The sequence below is a fragment of the Ictidomys tridecemlineatus genome, chromosome 8, assembly GCF_052094955.1.
Source record: "Ictidomys tridecemlineatus isolate mIctTri1 chromosome 8, mIctTri1.hap1, whole genome shotgun sequence".
Taxonomy (NCBI): domain Eukaryota; kingdom Metazoa; phylum Chordata; class Mammalia; order Rodentia; family Sciuridae; genus Ictidomys; species Ictidomys tridecemlineatus.
The window spans coordinates 123,520,749-123,538,944 of NC_135484.1; the positions used below are offsets into that span (position 1 = coordinate 123,520,749).

At 38.8% G+C, this 18,196-nt stretch overlaps 1 pseudogene across 1 annotated transcript in view; it reads right to left on the minus strand.

The window, feature by feature from the left end:
- The window catches only part of LOC144366292 (mitotic checkpoint serine/threonine-protein kinase BUB1-like), a 65,202-nt pseudogene that overhangs the window by 28,943 nt on the left and 18,063 nt on the right, over positions 1 to 18,196 (minus strand). Inside the window, exons 7-13 of the transcript XR_013425313.1 lie at positions 18,035 to 18,145; positions 17,183 to 17,279; positions 16,197 to 16,278; positions 11,969 to 12,143; positions 10,797 to 10,884; positions 7,919 to 8,157; positions 6,832 to 6,975 (exon numbers count right to left, since the gene is read on the minus strand). The product of XR_013425313.1 is annotated as a mitotic checkpoint serine/threonine-protein kinase BUB1-like (transcript). The remainder of the gene's footprint in view (positions 1 to 6,831; positions 6,976 to 7,918; positions 8,158 to 10,796; positions 10,885 to 11,968; positions 12,144 to 16,196; positions 16,279 to 17,182; positions 17,280 to 18,034; positions 18,146 to 18,196) is intronic.

Genomic DNA, 18,196 nt, shown 5'->3' on the forward strand with positions numbered 1-18,196 from the left:
TCAAATAAGCAGAAAGAAGCAAAAAGAAATGCTAGAAATAAAAAACCCACTCTGTGCCAGAAACCAAGAATGTCTTTTAGTAGACTGTACACGGCCAGGGAAAGAATCAGTGAGCTCCAGGACACCCTAAGAGAAAAACTGAAATGTAAATTGAAAAGAAAAAAGTGTGAGTTTTCAAAAATTCAAGACCAACACCAAACCACAGATCCTGGAATCTCAGAGAATACCAGGCAGGACAGATAGAAAAACCTACACCTAGGCACATCACAAAGAAAATGCAGAAAATCAAAGACAAAGAAAATTTTGAAAAATGCTACAAAATAGAAATAGCTATAAAAAGAGCTTACTTCCGGAAGAACAAGGATAAGTACATCAGATTTCTCCTTAGAAACCACACAAGCAAGAGTGTGCAGTACAACATTTAAAGGGCTGAAAGAGAAAAACCACCAGCTAGAATGCTCTACTTCATGAAACTATCCTTCAAAAGTGAAGGATAAAGACTTTCTTACACAAAAATGGAGGGAATCTGTCACTGGTAAACGTGCACTGTTCTTCAGAGAGAAGGAAGATAATATAGGCCAGAAACTTAGACTCAAAGAGTGTTAAGTAAAATACTTGATGTTTCTTATTCTAAATTATCTAACAAAAACCCATTTGTTCAAAACAATAGTGTCCACCTAGTGGTGGCATACCAGTGGATAAGTGAAACCAACAGCAGCAATGACAGAAGAGGTGGGCAGGAGGGAGGGAATGACACCCCTGCCGCATGGTGTGGGCCCTGCTGTGAGGGGGTGACGTGCTATCGGAAAGTGGACTTGGACTGGCTCTGAGTGTATATATACTGCACACTCTGCAGAATCCACTTGCAAATGTGACAAAGATAATATTATTGATATGCTGAGAGAGGAGACGCAACAGAATATGAAATAATTCAAAGCCAAAGAAGGCAGAGAGTGGGGGGAAAAAACCCACAAAGAACAAGTGTAATGACTAGAAAACTAACAAATGAAATATGAGTCCAGCTATATCAATAATCACTCAGAACACCAATGATCTTCACCCACCAATGAAAACACACACATTGAAAGTATAACGACAAATGCAGATTAACAGTTAATAAGATATAGGATGCTAACAGTTATCTCAAGAAAACAGAAATAGCTGTATTAATTCCATACAGCAGATTTCAGATCAAGGAAAATTAACAGGCATAAAAGGGGCATTACAGAATGAAAAAGGGGTTAATTCTCCAACAGGACATGTTGTGTATACATCTCATGAAAAGAATGTGAAAATATATGAGGCATGCATTGATAGAAATGCAAGCAAATCACTATTACACTTGGAGATTCCTATATCCTTCCATCAGAAATGGACCATTAAGGGGCTCAGGATGTGGCTCAACTGGTAGAGGGCTCGCCTGGCATGTGTGAGGCACTGGGTTCAATCCTCAGCACCATATAAAAATAAAAAAATAAATATATTGTGTAAAATATAAATATATTGTCCACCTAAAACTAAAAAATAAACATTAAAAAAAAAAGAAATGGACCATTAAACAGAAAATTGGATCTGAATGACATTTACAGAATATATGACATTCTCACACTGACTTGGAACATTCACCAAGACAGACCACATTCTGTGCTGTAATATACACCCTCACAAATTTAAAAGAATAGAAATCATATAATGTCTGCTCTCAGACCACAGTGGAATTAAACTGGGGATCCATTAACGCAGACAGCTGGAAAGCCCCTACATCTTGGGAGATTAAACACACTTCTGAATAACACATGGATTGAAGAAGTCTCATGAAGGACTTAGAAAAGAAGAAAGAGTATATAACTAAAAATAACACATTTTAAAAAAGAATTGTTTACAAAAAAGTAAGAATAAAAATAACAAAAAAAAAGATACAAAATTAATGATTTAAGGTTCCACCTTAGGAACTTAAGAAAAAAGAACTAATTAAATGTAAACAAAAGAAAATATTATGAAAGAAATCAATAGAGAAAAATAAGAAAACTCCAAAAATTGTGTTTTTGAGAAGATTAATAAAATTGATAAACATCAAGTCAGGTAAGCTAAGAAAAAAAAAAAGACACAAATAATGAGAAATGAAAGGCTCATGGACGCTAAAGACATAATAAGAGAGTATTCAGAACATAATGTTCACAAGTGAGAAAAACTTAGATGAAATGAACCAATTCCTTGAAAGACAAAATCTATCAAAGCTCATAAAGAGAATTAGATAACTGGAATAGTTCTGCATCTATTAAGGAAATTGCATTAATAACTAATAACCCTCTAAAGCCGAAAGCACCAGGTTCAGATGCACTCACTGACAGATTCTATCAAATCTGTAAGGAAGAAATTATAGAGATTCTCTATAATCTCTACCAGAAAATAGTGGTAGAGTATACTTCCTAATTCATTCTATGAGGTCAGCATTTCCAGGTTACCAAAACCAGATGGAGATATTATAGGAAACACTACAGACAAATACTTCTCATGAATGTAAAAATCTTAACAAAACATTAGCAAGTAAAATCCAACAATGTATACAGTAAGTTATATACCACGACTGTCTTAGTCTGATTTCTGCTGCTATAACAGAATATTATGAACTGGATAAATTATAAAGAAAAGAGATTTATTTGGCTCATAGTTCCAAAAGCTGACAAGTCCAAGATTGAGGGGCTAGAACTGGTGAGGATCTTCATCGTCCATCCTAAGATGGTAGGAGCATCACATGGTGAGGGTGAGGCGGGAGATGGCCTGCCAGAACCCCCATTACAACTAACCCACCCAGCAACAATGGCCTCAGTTCAATCGTAAGGGTATGCCTTCATGGCTTAATCAACTCTTAAAGATCCCACCTCTTAAACTGTGACAATAGCAATTAAATTTAAACATGACATCTGAAGGGGACATTCAAACCATAGCAATGATCCAAGAAACACAAGGATAGCTCAACATCTGAAAATCAGTTAACCTGACCCATCATACCAACAGGCTAAGAATAATCACATAATATAATCACATGATCATATTAACATATGCAGGAAAAACATTTGATAAAATCCAACATCCGTTCATAATAATTCTGAGCAAACTAGCAACAGAGAAACTTCAACTTGATAAAGAACATGTACAAAACCTATAGCCAGCATTAGACCTGATGGTGATACACTACATAGATGCAGCCCCAAGGTCAGGAATGAGGTGAGGATGTCTCTTATCATTTCTATTCAGCATTGTACTAGAATTCCCACCTAGTGCAATAAGACATTTATTTATTTAATTTTTTTTAAAAGAAAGAGTGTGAGAGAGAGAGACAGAGAGAGAATTTTTAATATTTATTTATTTATTTATTTTAGTTTTTCGGTGGTCACAACATCTTTGTATGTGGTGCTGAGGATTGAACCCGGGTCACACGCATGCCAGGTGAGCACGCTACCGCTTGAGCCACATCCCCAGCCCAGCAATAAGACATTTTAAAAAAATAAGTATACAGATTGGAAAAGGAAGAAATAAAACTATCTTTCTTTATAGATGACAGGACTATCTAAAGAATCAACACTAACAAAATCTCCTGGAACTATTAGTGGATACAGAAAGCTTATAGGACACAAAGCAGATATATAAAATACAATTACTTCCCTATGTTCCTGAAATACACAATTAGAATGAGAAATTAAAAAACAAAGAATACTTAGGTAATAATATATATTATGTACCAGATCTATATGAGAAAACCTAAACTCTGATGAAAGATCAAGGAGATTTAATTGGAGAGATTTCCATGTACAGGGATAAGATTCAATTTTGTCAAGATGTCATCTCTTCCCAATTTGACTAAATGCAATCTCAATAAAAATCTAGAAGTTATTTTGTGAACACCAACAAACTGATTCTAAAGTTTATATGGAAAGGCAAAAGACCCAGAAAGTCAACACAATATTGAGATGGAAGAAGGAAGTAAAGGGCTGACTTCATCCCACTCTGAGACTGACCATAACCCTGTGGTGCTGGCAAGAGACAAGCAAACCCATGGAAAAGAGCTGAGTCCAGAACAGAACCACACAGACTTAGAACTGCTCTTGGGCAAAGGATCAAACATGAGAAACAGTGTCTTCAGTAAGTGGTGCCAAGCATTCAGACATGCACAAGTGACAATGAACCTAGACACACACCTTATACCTTGCACAAAGGTTAACTCAAAATGGAGCATAGACCGAAACGGAAAAAATAAAACTATAAAACTTCTAGAAAAGATTACAGAAGACTATTTAAGTTTCCACTGGTGCAATGAGTTTTTCGATGTAACACCAAAAGCATGACCTGTAGGGGAAAAAAAAACCTGATAAACTGGACTTCATTAATATTAAAACTTCTGTGCTTTAAAAGACACAATTTAAAAAAAAATAGAAAGACAAACCAGACTGGGAGAAAATCTTTGCAAAACAAGTATCTAATAAAGAACTGCTATCTAAACTATTTGAGAAATTCTTGATATTTAACAATATGACAATTAAAGAATGGGCAAAAGATCTGAACACATAGCTCATTAAAAGTATGCAGACAGCAAGTAAACACATGAAAAAATGTTCACTCTCACTGGTGAACATCACTGTTGTCACCCTGAAATAGTGAGACACTATTGCACACCTACCAGAAGGGTAAAAACAACAGCAAAAGCTGCGAGGGTGTAGCAGGGAGTTCTTGCTCACTGCTGATAAAGACACAGATGGTATGGCCACACTAGCAGAGCTTGGCACTTTCTCATATAAGCAAACACTCAGCCCTCTGTATATGAGGATCTAAACTTTTTTTTTTTTTTTTTAAAGAGAGAGAGAGAGAGAATTTTTTTTAATATTTATTTTTTTAGTTTTTGGCGGACACAACATCTTTGTTTATATGTGGTGCTGAGGATTGAACCCGGGCCGCATGCGTGCCAGGCGAGCGCACTACCGCTTGAGCCACATCCCCAGTCCCCAAATCTATAAACTTAACCAACTATAGATTGAATATGTACAAATATTTTTAAATCATTATTCCTTAAATAATAGAGCATATCAACTACTTACTCTGTACAAAGTATTGTAAGTAACCTCAAAATTATTTAAAGTATATGTTAAGTTATATGCACGGCTACCCATTTTATATGAGAAACTTGAGCATCATGGACTTTGGCACCCACTGGGTTCCTAGAGCTAGCCTGTGCAGACCTGAGGGATGAGTGTATATTCATGCCTCGAAATCCAACAATCACACTCCTTGGTATTTACTTCAATGGGTTAAAAATACGTCCATAGAAAAACCTACATACAATGTTTAAAGCAACTTTATTCATAATTGCCAAAAGTTGGAAGCAATGAGGTGGCCTTTAGTAGGTAAATGGGTAAATGAGCTGTGGGGTACAGGGCCATCCAGACGGTGGGGACTATTCAGTGATTCAAAAAAAGCTAGCAAGCCATGAAAAGACAAAGAGGAGCCTTAAATTCTGTTGCTAAGTGTCAGGAAATGGCCTGATGGGCTACAAACTGTAATTTCAAACACATGACATTCTAGAAAAGGCCAACTGTGGAATAAAGGGCCCAGTCAGTGTCTGCCAGGGCTTCTGGGGTGCAGAGGAAGGGGAGAAGGGGAAAGCACAGGAGACTCAAGGCAGGCCAATTATTCTGAAGTGCCCTGCAGCGAGGAGATCTGCCAAGCGTTCCAAACCCCAGAACGCACAGTACAGGGAACCTCGAAGGAAATCGTGGACTTTGGCCACATACCGGTACTGGCTTATCACTGTCACAATCAGCAGGCACACTTATTCAAGACGCTAACAGAGGATCTGGGAGGGGCAGGGAGGTAGGCATGGGGAACTCTGATGGCCCCTCAATTGTTCTGAAGGCCTACTGCGGCTCTATGTGTGAAAAGCCTTGCTCTCGCCTTATCCACAACCACCCACTTTCCCACTCCCACTAAGCCAACTATTTTAGTTTTGAGTATTCTTCAAGAGTTTTCCAGAAATATTATCAAATGAGTATATAATACTATCCCTCTTCTTAAGAAACATGTAACACACACTGTCCATACAGAATTAGTTTCCATTCTGCCAAGTGTGGTGGTGCATATTGTAATCCCAGCTACTTAGGAGGCTGAGGCAGGGGGATCACAAGTTTGACACTGGATTGAGCAATGTAGGGATACGTTGTCTCAAGATAAAATAAAAAAGGCCAAAGATGTAGCTCAGTAGTAGTCCTTGCATAGCACGTGTGAGGTCCTGGGTTCAAGCACCAGTACTAAAAAAAAAAAAAAAAAAAAAAAACCAAGTTTCCATTTGGATGATAAAAACTTATAATAAGATGGTGGTGACAGTTGCACATGTGCTTATTATCAACGTCCTTAGTGCCTCAGTATATTGAAAAGTGGTCAGAATGGAAAAAAAAAAATCCTCATTTTGTTATCAATGCCTGTTTTTGACTATAAAATCTGTAAGAAATTCTTAAATAGTCTAACTGCATTTTTAAAATTTTGCAGTTCTGGAGATCAAACCCGCAGCCTCACACATGCCAGGTTAGTGCTCTGCTGCTGAGCTTCCCCAGCCTAAGCACGTGCATTTTTACTTTGATAGAGATCTCCGACTTAAATGGGTTCCAGTCCAACAGCACTCATGGTTCTATAGCCATGGATTAACAAGATTTCTCAATACTGTAGCTGTAACTCTTTACTGGGGCTGGGGGACAGGAGGAGAATCTCACATACACATGAATCACCATCAACGTTCCATGGATGAACAAGAATTCAAAGCTATATCACCCATAAAGTTCTTACCCAATTGAAATTCAGTCTTGGGCTTGATGGACGGAAGTTTACACTGCCACTCAAAAGTATTTGGATAGGAACTCACTGGTTTAGGAAGCCCAGACAGAAGTTTGAGAATCAACTTATCATCCCACGGATTCTCAATAGTGAAGTCTTAAAGGAACAGGAATAAGAAAAGAAACATGAGTTCAGTATTCAAAGATTTTACTTAATAAATTTTAGATAAAGCAAGTGGAGACATTCATTCATTAATTAAGCTTTCAAAAGTCTCATCCTTTAGAGAGCATTGATTCAAGTAATAGAGAATTGTTTCCAAAAGTCAGAACTGGGAGTTGTGCAGTTGACCATCTGCCATTTTGGATTTGAAAGTTTAAATCAACATTCAGGGTGACAAAGGGATATCATCTGCATCTCACTCCGCTCACCTAAAATGCTAGGTCCTGCCTTTAGCAGTGATGGCTGCACATTTAAGGCACAGATGGGGTTGGTTAGTGACCTCAAATGTGCTCAGACAGATACACGGTCTTTAACTGCTTGCCCACTCATACCCACAAAACACAATTTGCACATGAGTTGTACTTTGGTCTAAGATAGAAAACAATTTCTAAAGGGAAGATGAAGGTTTCTCTCCAACTTAGAATAATAACGTATTCTTATTAGTGGCAATTATGAAAGGACTGCTAGGGTAGAACCTAGCCTTGTCCCCTAGCCACTCTATCTCTGGTCCATATTCTCTACCAGTAGGTGAGACTGTCTGGGTGACAAGGGGTAGTAGGAGGGATCTCTTTAATCTTGACCCTCTGTTGACTTTTCTGTAAAGTGGGGAAAACAGCATTAGATTAAATGCCTGACACATAGTAGGCCCTTGAATTCCAATTCCCTCTTCCAACAGTACTTAACTTGAAATCTAAAATTAAAATGGATCGATTTGCCCTTCAAGTACATTCCTGCTGGACTGCACTTCAGTACAGTGAGAAGTGTCTGACTGTAGGTTCTACTCAATGGCACACGGGTCCCCCTCTGAGTTCTTCCACAGAACAGCTCTTCCTATGCTGTGGTCCTAATGGCATGACTAAGCCTGAGCCTCTGTGCACACCTGGAGCACTGACATCCCCATGGGGACCCATCTGCATCCGGTCTTCTTGGGGCCTGGCACTGGCATCGGACAGGTCCTCCACAACGGCACGGTCAGTGTCTGTGAGTTTACAAGCTTCAAGGCCCCGTACAGCTTCCTGGGTAAGTGCAGCACCCGGGGCAGGCTGGCTGAAATGGTGCAAGGATGCCAAAGAGAGGTCTCTGGGGCATGTGCCTTCTGGGCTCTTCTCTTGAATTGAACTGGATGTGAAGAAAATTATAGAGAAAATCAAAACACCCTATTATTAGAAGCCTAATGGACTTGATCACACAAAAGTTCTACAACAGAGTTTCCTTTTCATTCTAGGAATGTCACTTCAAATATGCTGCACAGCTTGAGTTGATTAAATCATTTTCTTACACAACTATAGGCAAATACAAAGCTAGTCCAATATTAATAGAAATAAAAATCAAAGACATGATGATATACTAGATAAATGGGGGTGGTGATATGCTTGGTATTATTTAGCAGGGAATGTCGAGAGAAAGGGTATCTCAGCAGCACTGCTATGATCAAGACTGGATATCTAACTTCTTTCTAAAAATGACTTCTTTTATAACATTCAGACAACAAAAAAATGTCAACCACAATCTAACAAAATCCTACACATTTCCATACATATGGGTGTGTGTATATACATGCATACACAGCTGATTCCCATTCATAGGTTTCAGATTTGTGAATGCACCTATGTGTTAAAATTTACGTAAACATCCAGATCAACATTCTATAATTTTCAGTCATTTGCAGACTTTAGAGAAATGAAAAATCTGGGTGCGTGTTCCCAGGCCAGGTGGAGCAAGGTGAAGCCTACAGCTTATGCTCCTCACTGCCCTGCTTGGAGTCTAATGCCATGGTTTTTGCATTTCTGTGCTTTTTGTTGGGATTTCAGGTGTTTTGCTGAAGTGTGTCTATTGTTCCTAAACATAGAAGGCTCTGAGATGCCTTACAGAGAAAACAGGTAAGCCTCATCCAGGCACAAGTGCAATGTAAGTCATGAGTAATATGTGTTAAATAAGGTGACTTTAAACAAACATGGCAACAGGATAAGCATGTATTTCCCCTGGACAAGTGTCCAGTATACACTACAAGGAACAATGAGAATCAATCATGTATATCTCTACACCCACATTTAACCCTTACATCTATACATATACATCACAAATAAATATGTCCCTTTCTCAACTGCAACAATTTCTTAGTATTCCCTAGTTTCCCAAGACCATGATAGTTCAAATAGTACTGGCCACTATTTGGCTTCTCAAATAGACACTAGGGGTACCTTACCTGTACATTGAAAAATTGTTTCCATACCTTATACTACCGATACTGGTAACATGGGTATCCAAATTACTGTCAATGCATAAATGATTAACAAAATCTTTCTCTCTTGTCCATAAGAATCTGAGTCTGTTAACTGTTAGCTCTTTTCCCCTAAAAACTTACTCTGTCACCATTGGTTATGGTTAAAAATAACCCTCACTGGTTAACTGTATCTGGAGTAGAATTACAAATATCTGCTAGGAACCCATAGTTTCAGTTATTCATTTTTCAGAAAAAAAAATGAATTAGCATAAGCATGTAGAAAATGGTTAACTCACCAATAATAAAATAATGCAAATTCAATAAATTTTGGTTTTTAATTGAAATTGTGCCCAGTGGGTTTTCTCATGGGCACCCTGGGACCTGATGGAGGTGTTGCATAAGGCTCTTAAGCGAGGATCCTGCACTTGGTTCATGTGAGCCTTGCTTCCTTGCAACTGAACTGTCACATGGGGCCAAAGACAACAGTTCCTTGGGTAGGATGCACCCAGCCAGCAACTGGGATTTCTGCCCTATGTACTTCTAAGTTAATCTTACATCAAGGATGGCTTATGGCATTCTTGTGAGTCAAAGGTCTGGCTGGGCTTAGCCACTCCTGATGGCTCTTGTTATCAAAAACCTCATTCAACTGTGACCCAAATAAACAAATGATTGGATAAAAGATGTGAACAGAAATTACTTAAGAAAAAAAAATAAATGAACCTAAACATATAGAAAGTGATTAACATCAATAATAAAATTAATGCAAATTCAATATATTTTTGCTTTTTAATTGAACTTGTGCCTTGTGGGTTTCTAATAGGAGGCAGTGAGAAGAATGGGTCAGCACTCAGACAAATACAGGTTCACACTCCAATTCTGTAAATTTGCAGCCTTATGACTTTAAGTCAATAATTTATCTGAGACTCAATTTCCTTATCTATAATGGAAAAAGAAAGAATAGTCCCCACAACTCAGTTATTATAAGGGCTAACTGAAAGACAGAGTCCAGGAAAAGCGTAAGTACTGTGTCTAGAATAAAATAGTTACCCAGAAGATGGCAGCCTTGGTTAGGATCTCTGAGGTTTACAGCCTGCGCAGACATGGTGGGGTTTACGGTGCCGAGTCTACCTTTACTGCTTATTCCTTAGGAGGCTTAAGTACCTTCTCTTCTCTTTAAAGGAAGTCATCAATTTTCTCAATTTTACTGGGTATGAAAAGCAATTCTGTGTTTGCCCAGTTCTGCAACAGTCTTCACATGGCAGGGTCTCTTTTTGGTAAAAGGCTTTCCAGTTCTAATCCCCAAATGAGTACAAGTCAGTTGCAGACTCTGTCACCCTAGCTGCTTCTCTCACTGTCCTGATACCAAGAGGGGGGCTCATTACTGGGCTTAGAGGACCTTCTGACTACAAGCTGCCAATTGTTAAGCACTTTATGAGTTGTTTAGGATGGGATTAGGCATTCTCTTACATCTGGAAAAGGAAAGCTCATGGAAAGCTCAAGTGGAAATGCAGAGAAGGGCACAACTGCAAGTTACCTGAACTTTCTGTCTCTCAAGGGCTCCACCACATTCTCAACACAAGAACTCAACGGCACATGGGTGCACTGCGTTGCTATCATGCTTTCTGAAATACACAAAAACGAGAGACACAAACATTTCATGCATGTATATGCATGCGCATACCATTTGACATGGTTACAATTCTAGAATTCCTTTATATGATGACTTTCATTATAATTTCAAAATAGTGTTCCATGGCAAAGTGCAATAAGATGCGGAAAATCAAGATCACTCAACCCTCTCGTACAGGGGAGCACTTCAGTTTTGACATCTGATCTATAATGATCCTTCAAGAACAAAGAGTCCAGAGAGCAGCAGGTCCACTCCAGACAGGATGACCACACAGGTGGTCACTGGCATGGGTGACAGGTCACAGCCAGGTTCAGGAGATTAGTGAAGTGAAATTCCTTGGCAGTTATTTCATTATTGCTTTTAAGAAGTACCAGCAGTGACAGAGTTTGGCTGGTAAATTGGTAGTCACTGAAATGGTACCAAAGTCCCAGATCTCATAATATTTATACTGTAGGTTGGTAATAAAAAACTAATAATTATCTGTGCTCAATGTAATGCCACATATCAGGGTTCAATTCAGAGATATATATTTCTTTTATATAGGGTGCTATATTTGGGATGCAGTAGAAATAAAAGACTATTTGTGAGTTTTGTCATTATTCCCTTGAAGCAAAACACTAAAAAACAAAATTATTTTATGTGTAATGTATCCTTGGCTGCATGTCTGAAATAATAAAAATTTATAGAAATGTATCAAGGACCAAAATTGGCTATTTTTTTATTCATTAAAAACCATGTTTAGTATTTTTAGCATTCAAATAATTATCTGTAGTGCTCCCCTCTTGACTTTTGAAAAACATAATCATACTCCTGTACAAATGGTTTGGACTTTGTATATTTGCCTTTATATGCTTCTATAAGTTTCCCCCATTTCTACCTATGATCTGTTATTAAATTTTCAAAATATGTGGACTTTATGAAGTTAGTATGCCAAAGAAAAAAACAATTAATGGATTCCAAGCCCCTTTATGGTTTTCGAACGTCCCCCTTAGAATTTTCAAGAACACTATAATAGTAATGAACCAACTAATACTAATGTTTGTAGAAGACAGACACTGAAAAAGTATGTCGCATACCTTTATCTTCCAGATTGTTCACTGCGTCTGCTGGAAGCTTGTGGAAGGGGGTAGATGCAAGCTGGGCAGCAGAGGTGAAGTCCCCTGTGCTCTTAGGACTGGGTGCCAGGGTTCTGTTGCAGCGAATACCCCAGACGGTTGAATCATCCAAAAACTCTTCAGAATGAGGCACTTCCTACAACAAAGGAGGAGCTGAAAAATAATCGCCATCTTCTTGTTTTGTCTGTGAAATTTAGACATTAAGACTTCAAGCTGGGTGCAGTGGTACAGAATGTATCCCTGCCATTCAGGAGCCTGAAGTGAGAGGATCACGTGAAGTTTGAGACCAGTCTGAGCACCACAGCGAGATTTTGTCCCCAAAAAACATTTTACCCCTCATCTTTAATACATCTCAGTGGAACTACAACACAAGGGTCACATTTTTTATTTTAATTCTACATTTTTCTTTAAATTTGAAAAAAAAATTCCAGGTTTATAGAAAGATTACAAAGGTGGCACAGTCTCATATAAACTTCATTAAGCTCCCACTAGTGTCAATTTCTTCTAGATCCTGGCACATTTCAAAAAGTTAAACACCACTTGTAGCTATCAGTCCTTATCTGGATTTCACAAGTCCCCTCCAATATCCCTTGGCTGTCCCGGATCCAGTCCAGGATGGCATGTGGACTGTCCTGTTGACTTTGTCTCCTCTAGTTTATGACCATCTATCAGTCCTTCCTACTCTTTCCTTGCACTGAAATTTGTGAACACTAGTCAGGAACTGTGCAGAATGTCCCCCTAATTTGGGCTCGTTTTCTCACATGTAGATTAGAATTATAGGTTTTGGGGAAAACTTGGGGTAAAGGACCTTCTCATTATACAGTGGGGATGCATGCTAGCTAGCCACAAGGCTTGTTCCTGGTGAGGTTAAACCCAATCACTGAGAAGGCATTTGTGAGGTTTCCTCACGGGAAACCATTTTTCCCATTCTCTATTTGTTAGAGAATGGGAAAAATGTCTTACCCAAACTCAAGGGAGGTAAATTAAACTCCACCTTCTAGGATGTCATTAAAGCATTTGTGGACAAATGTTAAACCACCGCAGAATCAACAGTGGTGAGATATTTGGAAGCTCCAGAAGTGCCTGTTTCTTCCTGAAGTTTTACTCACCAATGTCTGTTCCTTAGTGGATCTTGCCTATAGCATTTATTTTATTGGGACTCTAATGATGCCTTCCACATCACTTGGAATTCTTCTCTAAGGAAGAATCATCCTTTGCTCCCTTTTATTTATATCAATATCTGTTTTATTTCTTGGGTGATAATTCAATATTACTTTATTCTACTTATTGTTCAAATTTTTCTAGGTTTAGCCATTGGCTCATTCAGGTTGGCATCTATATTCTTTTGATATGCCACATCTTTCTTGGTTTTCTTATAGGAAAAAACAAAACCCAAAATCCTTCCTTAATTTTCTAGCACAATATGCTCCAGACTTATCTTGTATTTTTCTTGCCCCAGCCCCTAGAATCAGGCACTTCTCCAAGAACAGAATTACGGGTCAAGTTTTTTAGAGTCTGTAGGGAAAGACAAATTGCTGAGTCAGGTCCATAGCTCATGACCCCCTTTGGTTGCCCTTACAATGCCACCCATGGTTTTTATTTTTTTAATTTGTTTAGATACGCATGACAGTAGACCGTATTTTGACATATTATACATACATGGTGTATAACGTAGGATTCTATTCCTGTGGTTGTTCATGATGTGGAGTTATACTGGTTGTGTATTCATATATGAACACAGAAAAGTTATATCGGATTCATTCTGTTGTCTTCTCTACTTCCATCCCTTCCCTTCATTACATCCCTTTCCTTCAATCCAATGAACTTCTGTTTGCCTCCCACCTTTATTGTGTATTAGCATCCACATATTGTAAGGGTCCGGCGAAACGTCGGAGTAAGAGACCGCAAGAGACTGTCTTATGCAAAAGCAGAAGGGTGGGTTTATTTGGAGACCAGCATGCTAGGGCTCTCTCTATAGCAAAAAGAGATAGAGCCCTGAGAACAGCTTGAGCAGAGCTTATATACTTTCCTTGGAGAGGGCAGCGAGAGAAGTTACATTTTGTAGTTTGGCAGTTGGGGACAGCTCATTCTGGGAACAAGATTAGCAGACAGTCCACAGTTAGGGACAGCACATTCTGAGAACAAGATTAGCAAACAGTCCTTAAAATTTCAACAGTGTTTTGTTAAGCATATAGAGAAACGGAATGACAAGTACCTTTTTTATTAACCTTTCAATATCAGAGAGAATATTTGGCCTTGTTTTTTTGGGATCGGCTTATTTCACTTAACATGATAGCTTCTAGTTCCATCCATTTACCAGCAAATGCCATAATTTCATTCTTCTTTATACCTGAGTAATGTTCCATTGTGTAAATATACCACATTTTCTTTATCCATTCACCCGTTGAAGGGCACTTAGGTTGGTTCCATAGCCTAGCTATTGTGAACTGATGTGGCTGTGTCACTGTAGTACTGTTTTTAAGTCCTTTGGGTATAAACTAAGGAATGGGATAACTGGGCCAAATGGTAGTTTAATTCAAAGTTTTCTAAGGGATCTCCACATTGCTTTCCAGAGTGGTTGCACCAATTTGCAGTCCCATAAGGAATGGATGTAGACCTTTTCCCTCACATCCTTGTCAACATTTATTGTTACTTGTATTCTTGATAATTGCTATTCTGACTAAAGTGAGATGGAATCTCAGTGTAGTTTTAATTTGCATTTCTCTAATTGCTGCAGATGTTGAGTGTTTTTCCATATATGATTTGACCTTTCGTATTTCTTCTTCAGTGAAGTGCCTGTTGTGTTCCTTTAACTATTTACTGTTGGGTTATTTCATTTTTTGGTGTTATGTTTTTTGGGTTTTCTTTGCATATGCTGGAGAAATGCTCTACCTGAGTGGCAGATGAAGAAGATTTTCTCTTATTCTGTAGGGGAGAGAATTCTCCCTCTCTCCATGTTTTCAATTGTTTACTTTGCTAAACTTCTTAGTTTGGCACCATCTCATTTATTGATTCTTGATTTTGCTTCATGCATTTTAGTTGGTTCCTAAGTGAACATGATGAAGAGTTGGGCCTACATTTTCTTCTAGTAGATATGAGTTCAATTTCATTCTGCTCTAGATGGATTTCCAGTTTTCTTCTAGTAGATATGAGTTCAATTTCATTCTGCTCTAGATGGATTTCCAGTTTTCCCAGCACCATTTGTTAAGAGGCTATCTTTTCTTCAATGTATGCTTATGGTGCCTTTATCTAGTATGAGATAACTGTACTTATGTGGGTTTGGTTCTCACACATAATTTTTATATCTTCTGCATTGTCTTCATAAAATCCACCATCTCTTCCAATGGAGGCGAAACTGGCAGATTGCTTCTTCAGATGATATAAGATAAAGTACTGGCTTATGTTTAGCATCAGGATATATGGAAAATGCATTGTGGGTTTGGTAAAAGTAATAGTTCAACAAAATGTACCTTTAAAGTGATGGCACTATGTCTGCAATTCACTTCATTATTTGTGAAAATTTTAAGCTCAATAGATCATCAGAGGGATTAGGGAGCCAGGCAATAGTTCATCCAAACAACCCCCCAAGGGACTACAAATAGGAGCCAGGACTTGGTGTCCTAGTGAGGTGCTTGGTGAGCCAGTGGCTCTCAATGGTGCCTCACTGCCATGGGGTCAGGCAGGGGCTGGGGATCGAGCACACTGTGGGTATACTTAGGACCAGGGTGGAAGTCAATGAGGACGGACACAAAGGCCACCGTAGTGGAATGCAGTGGGCTACTGGGCAGTGAAGGGTGCCTGCTGAGCTGTGCTGAGGATGGTCCATCTCAGTTGGATTCAGATTTGTTGGGTTTCTCACTGATATTCCACTTAGGCCTCACTTCCTCCGTCTAGGAAAAACAAATATCCCCAGGTGGCTTGTTCTTACTAGAGGGAAGGCTCTTTGAGGGCAAGGATCATATCAAATACATTTTTATTTCCTATACATATTAGATATCTGGCACATCACAGGTATTCAAATAATTGTCAAACAATATTCTAGCAATATTAGAACAATAGCAAGTATTCTAATAAGTAGAATAACGATTTTCTACTTCGCACAATATATTGTGGTTTTATAGACATCACACCATTTGAGTGGCATAATCACTTGGCAGATCTGTGTCAGATGAAGTAGAGATTGGCTTACGTTTGGTTTTGAAGGAAGTCTGTTGCTAGAGCGTTCTCCAAAGGTCCTGGCTCCTGTGGGCTTGTTTTTAGGCTGTGGTAACCTAAAGAAAAGATTTATAAAATCAAAAACAGCAAAATATGGTGATGAAATAAATGCTACCACTTGATCTAATGTTAGAAAGATTCTCCCCTCATTTATTAAGGGGTTTCTTACTATTGCACTTCCAGAAAAAGTGAACTGACTATGTAAATATAAGTTGACTAACAGTTACCAAAGAGAGGGTAGAAAATGCAATTTTTGTTAGTTTTTAAATTGTTACAATTTTTTTTTTAGGAACAAAATAACAATTAGAAGCATGGCCAATAAAATACCTTGGATGCCTTGAAACACCTTAGCTCTTTTCCCAGTGCCTGGCTGAGATAGGGAACTTCTCTCTGCATGCTGGTCATGCTTTCTCCATTCTGCCTCGGTGTGAATTTCCTCCATACCAAGACACTTGTAATTCACCCAGATACCTCTTTTTCCATAGTTTAAACTATTAACCACTCTCTAGTATCATGTGCCTCTGCCTTAAAACATTCTCTCTGCAGCGTTACCCAGTGTAAGCTGCCTCCTTTCCCACTTATCAATCCTGCAAATGTAAACAGCACAGTACGGACAGCTGCACTGATTCCTCTACATTCTGAAACAATTTCAAACCAGAGAATCCTGTTCTTTGACAAATTCTAATGCTTTCCTTTTTCTACTGTGCTTTCACTTGGAGCTCTGCCCTCCTGGAACCCATGCACAGCACTGTGGCTCTGCAGAACACTGGCAACAAGCTCCCAGCTGTTGGTAGAAAGGCTTATCAGTGCAGAGCTGGGCCAGAACCAGACCACCCTGGCAGACAGTCCAAATTCCCTCCCTGCTGCCTCACCATCTTGAGTCCTGCAGGCACCTCCAGGCATCCTGTGGCAGTATGACATGTGTCCCCCCAGTGATATATTAACTTGATGTTTCTTTACCCATAATTTTCTTTGTTTCCATCTTCAAAAATAGGAAAAGCAGATGTCAAAGTGACAACTTTATTGACTCCCCAAGCCCCAGAAGAATTTGCATTTTCTGCAAGAGAATAAAAAATGTATTTCATGACTGTTCTAGGAAAAACATGACCCTTTACACTAAAACTTCAACTACAAATGAAGTGGGAGGTAGAGGGGAAAAGCTTATAGAAAAGAACTGGCATCAGTTTTTAAATACTAGGTGGTAAGGCAAATCACTTTGAAGTGGGATGAAGTGATTTAACTATAATCACTGGGCAGCCTCAGGTCCCAAATGACTGCCACACATCAAGAACACAGTTCATCATTCTCCTATGCCACTTCTATTATCACCTGACTCATTCAATAAAAGCTCTCAGTGGTTTTAGTTTTCATTTGCTTTAAGAAAAATCTCTTCTCCCAACTCCAAATGGATCCTACTGATCTTTATTACAATCTCTGGCTCCCAGCATGAATCCCCTGGCCCTAGGTAAGAGGGCTAGTTGCTGGCCTCCAACCACCATCTGGCCACTTTTCTACCAAGAAGGCCTCAAATCACTCCTGGACTACTCAGCTCTTCCTGATGTACCTCCCCATGGGGATTTTATCCTCCTTTAGATATCACTGTTATAGCAACCCAACCCACCTAACCCAACCCAACATAATGCAAACCCCAACTCTACCACACGCATGAAAACCTTGTCCAACTCTGCCACACTTCTATTTCATGCACTTTCTGTGATGACCAAGGCAAGGCCACATCTTAGGTAATCCCTGACAATGCCTGGGCTCCACCCACAGTACAATGCATCAATTAGCTTTCAAATAAATTATTACTTTGAAACTGGGCTTCAAATGCGTCTTCATTTTGGTCTAGAGATGGCCATTCATCTTTGTCATCAGAAACATCAGGAAGTGTAGGAGCCTGGAACATATTCATGATGAAACCTAAAAACCAGAAAGAATATCCATCAACAGATTGCAAAAGAGTTTAAATTT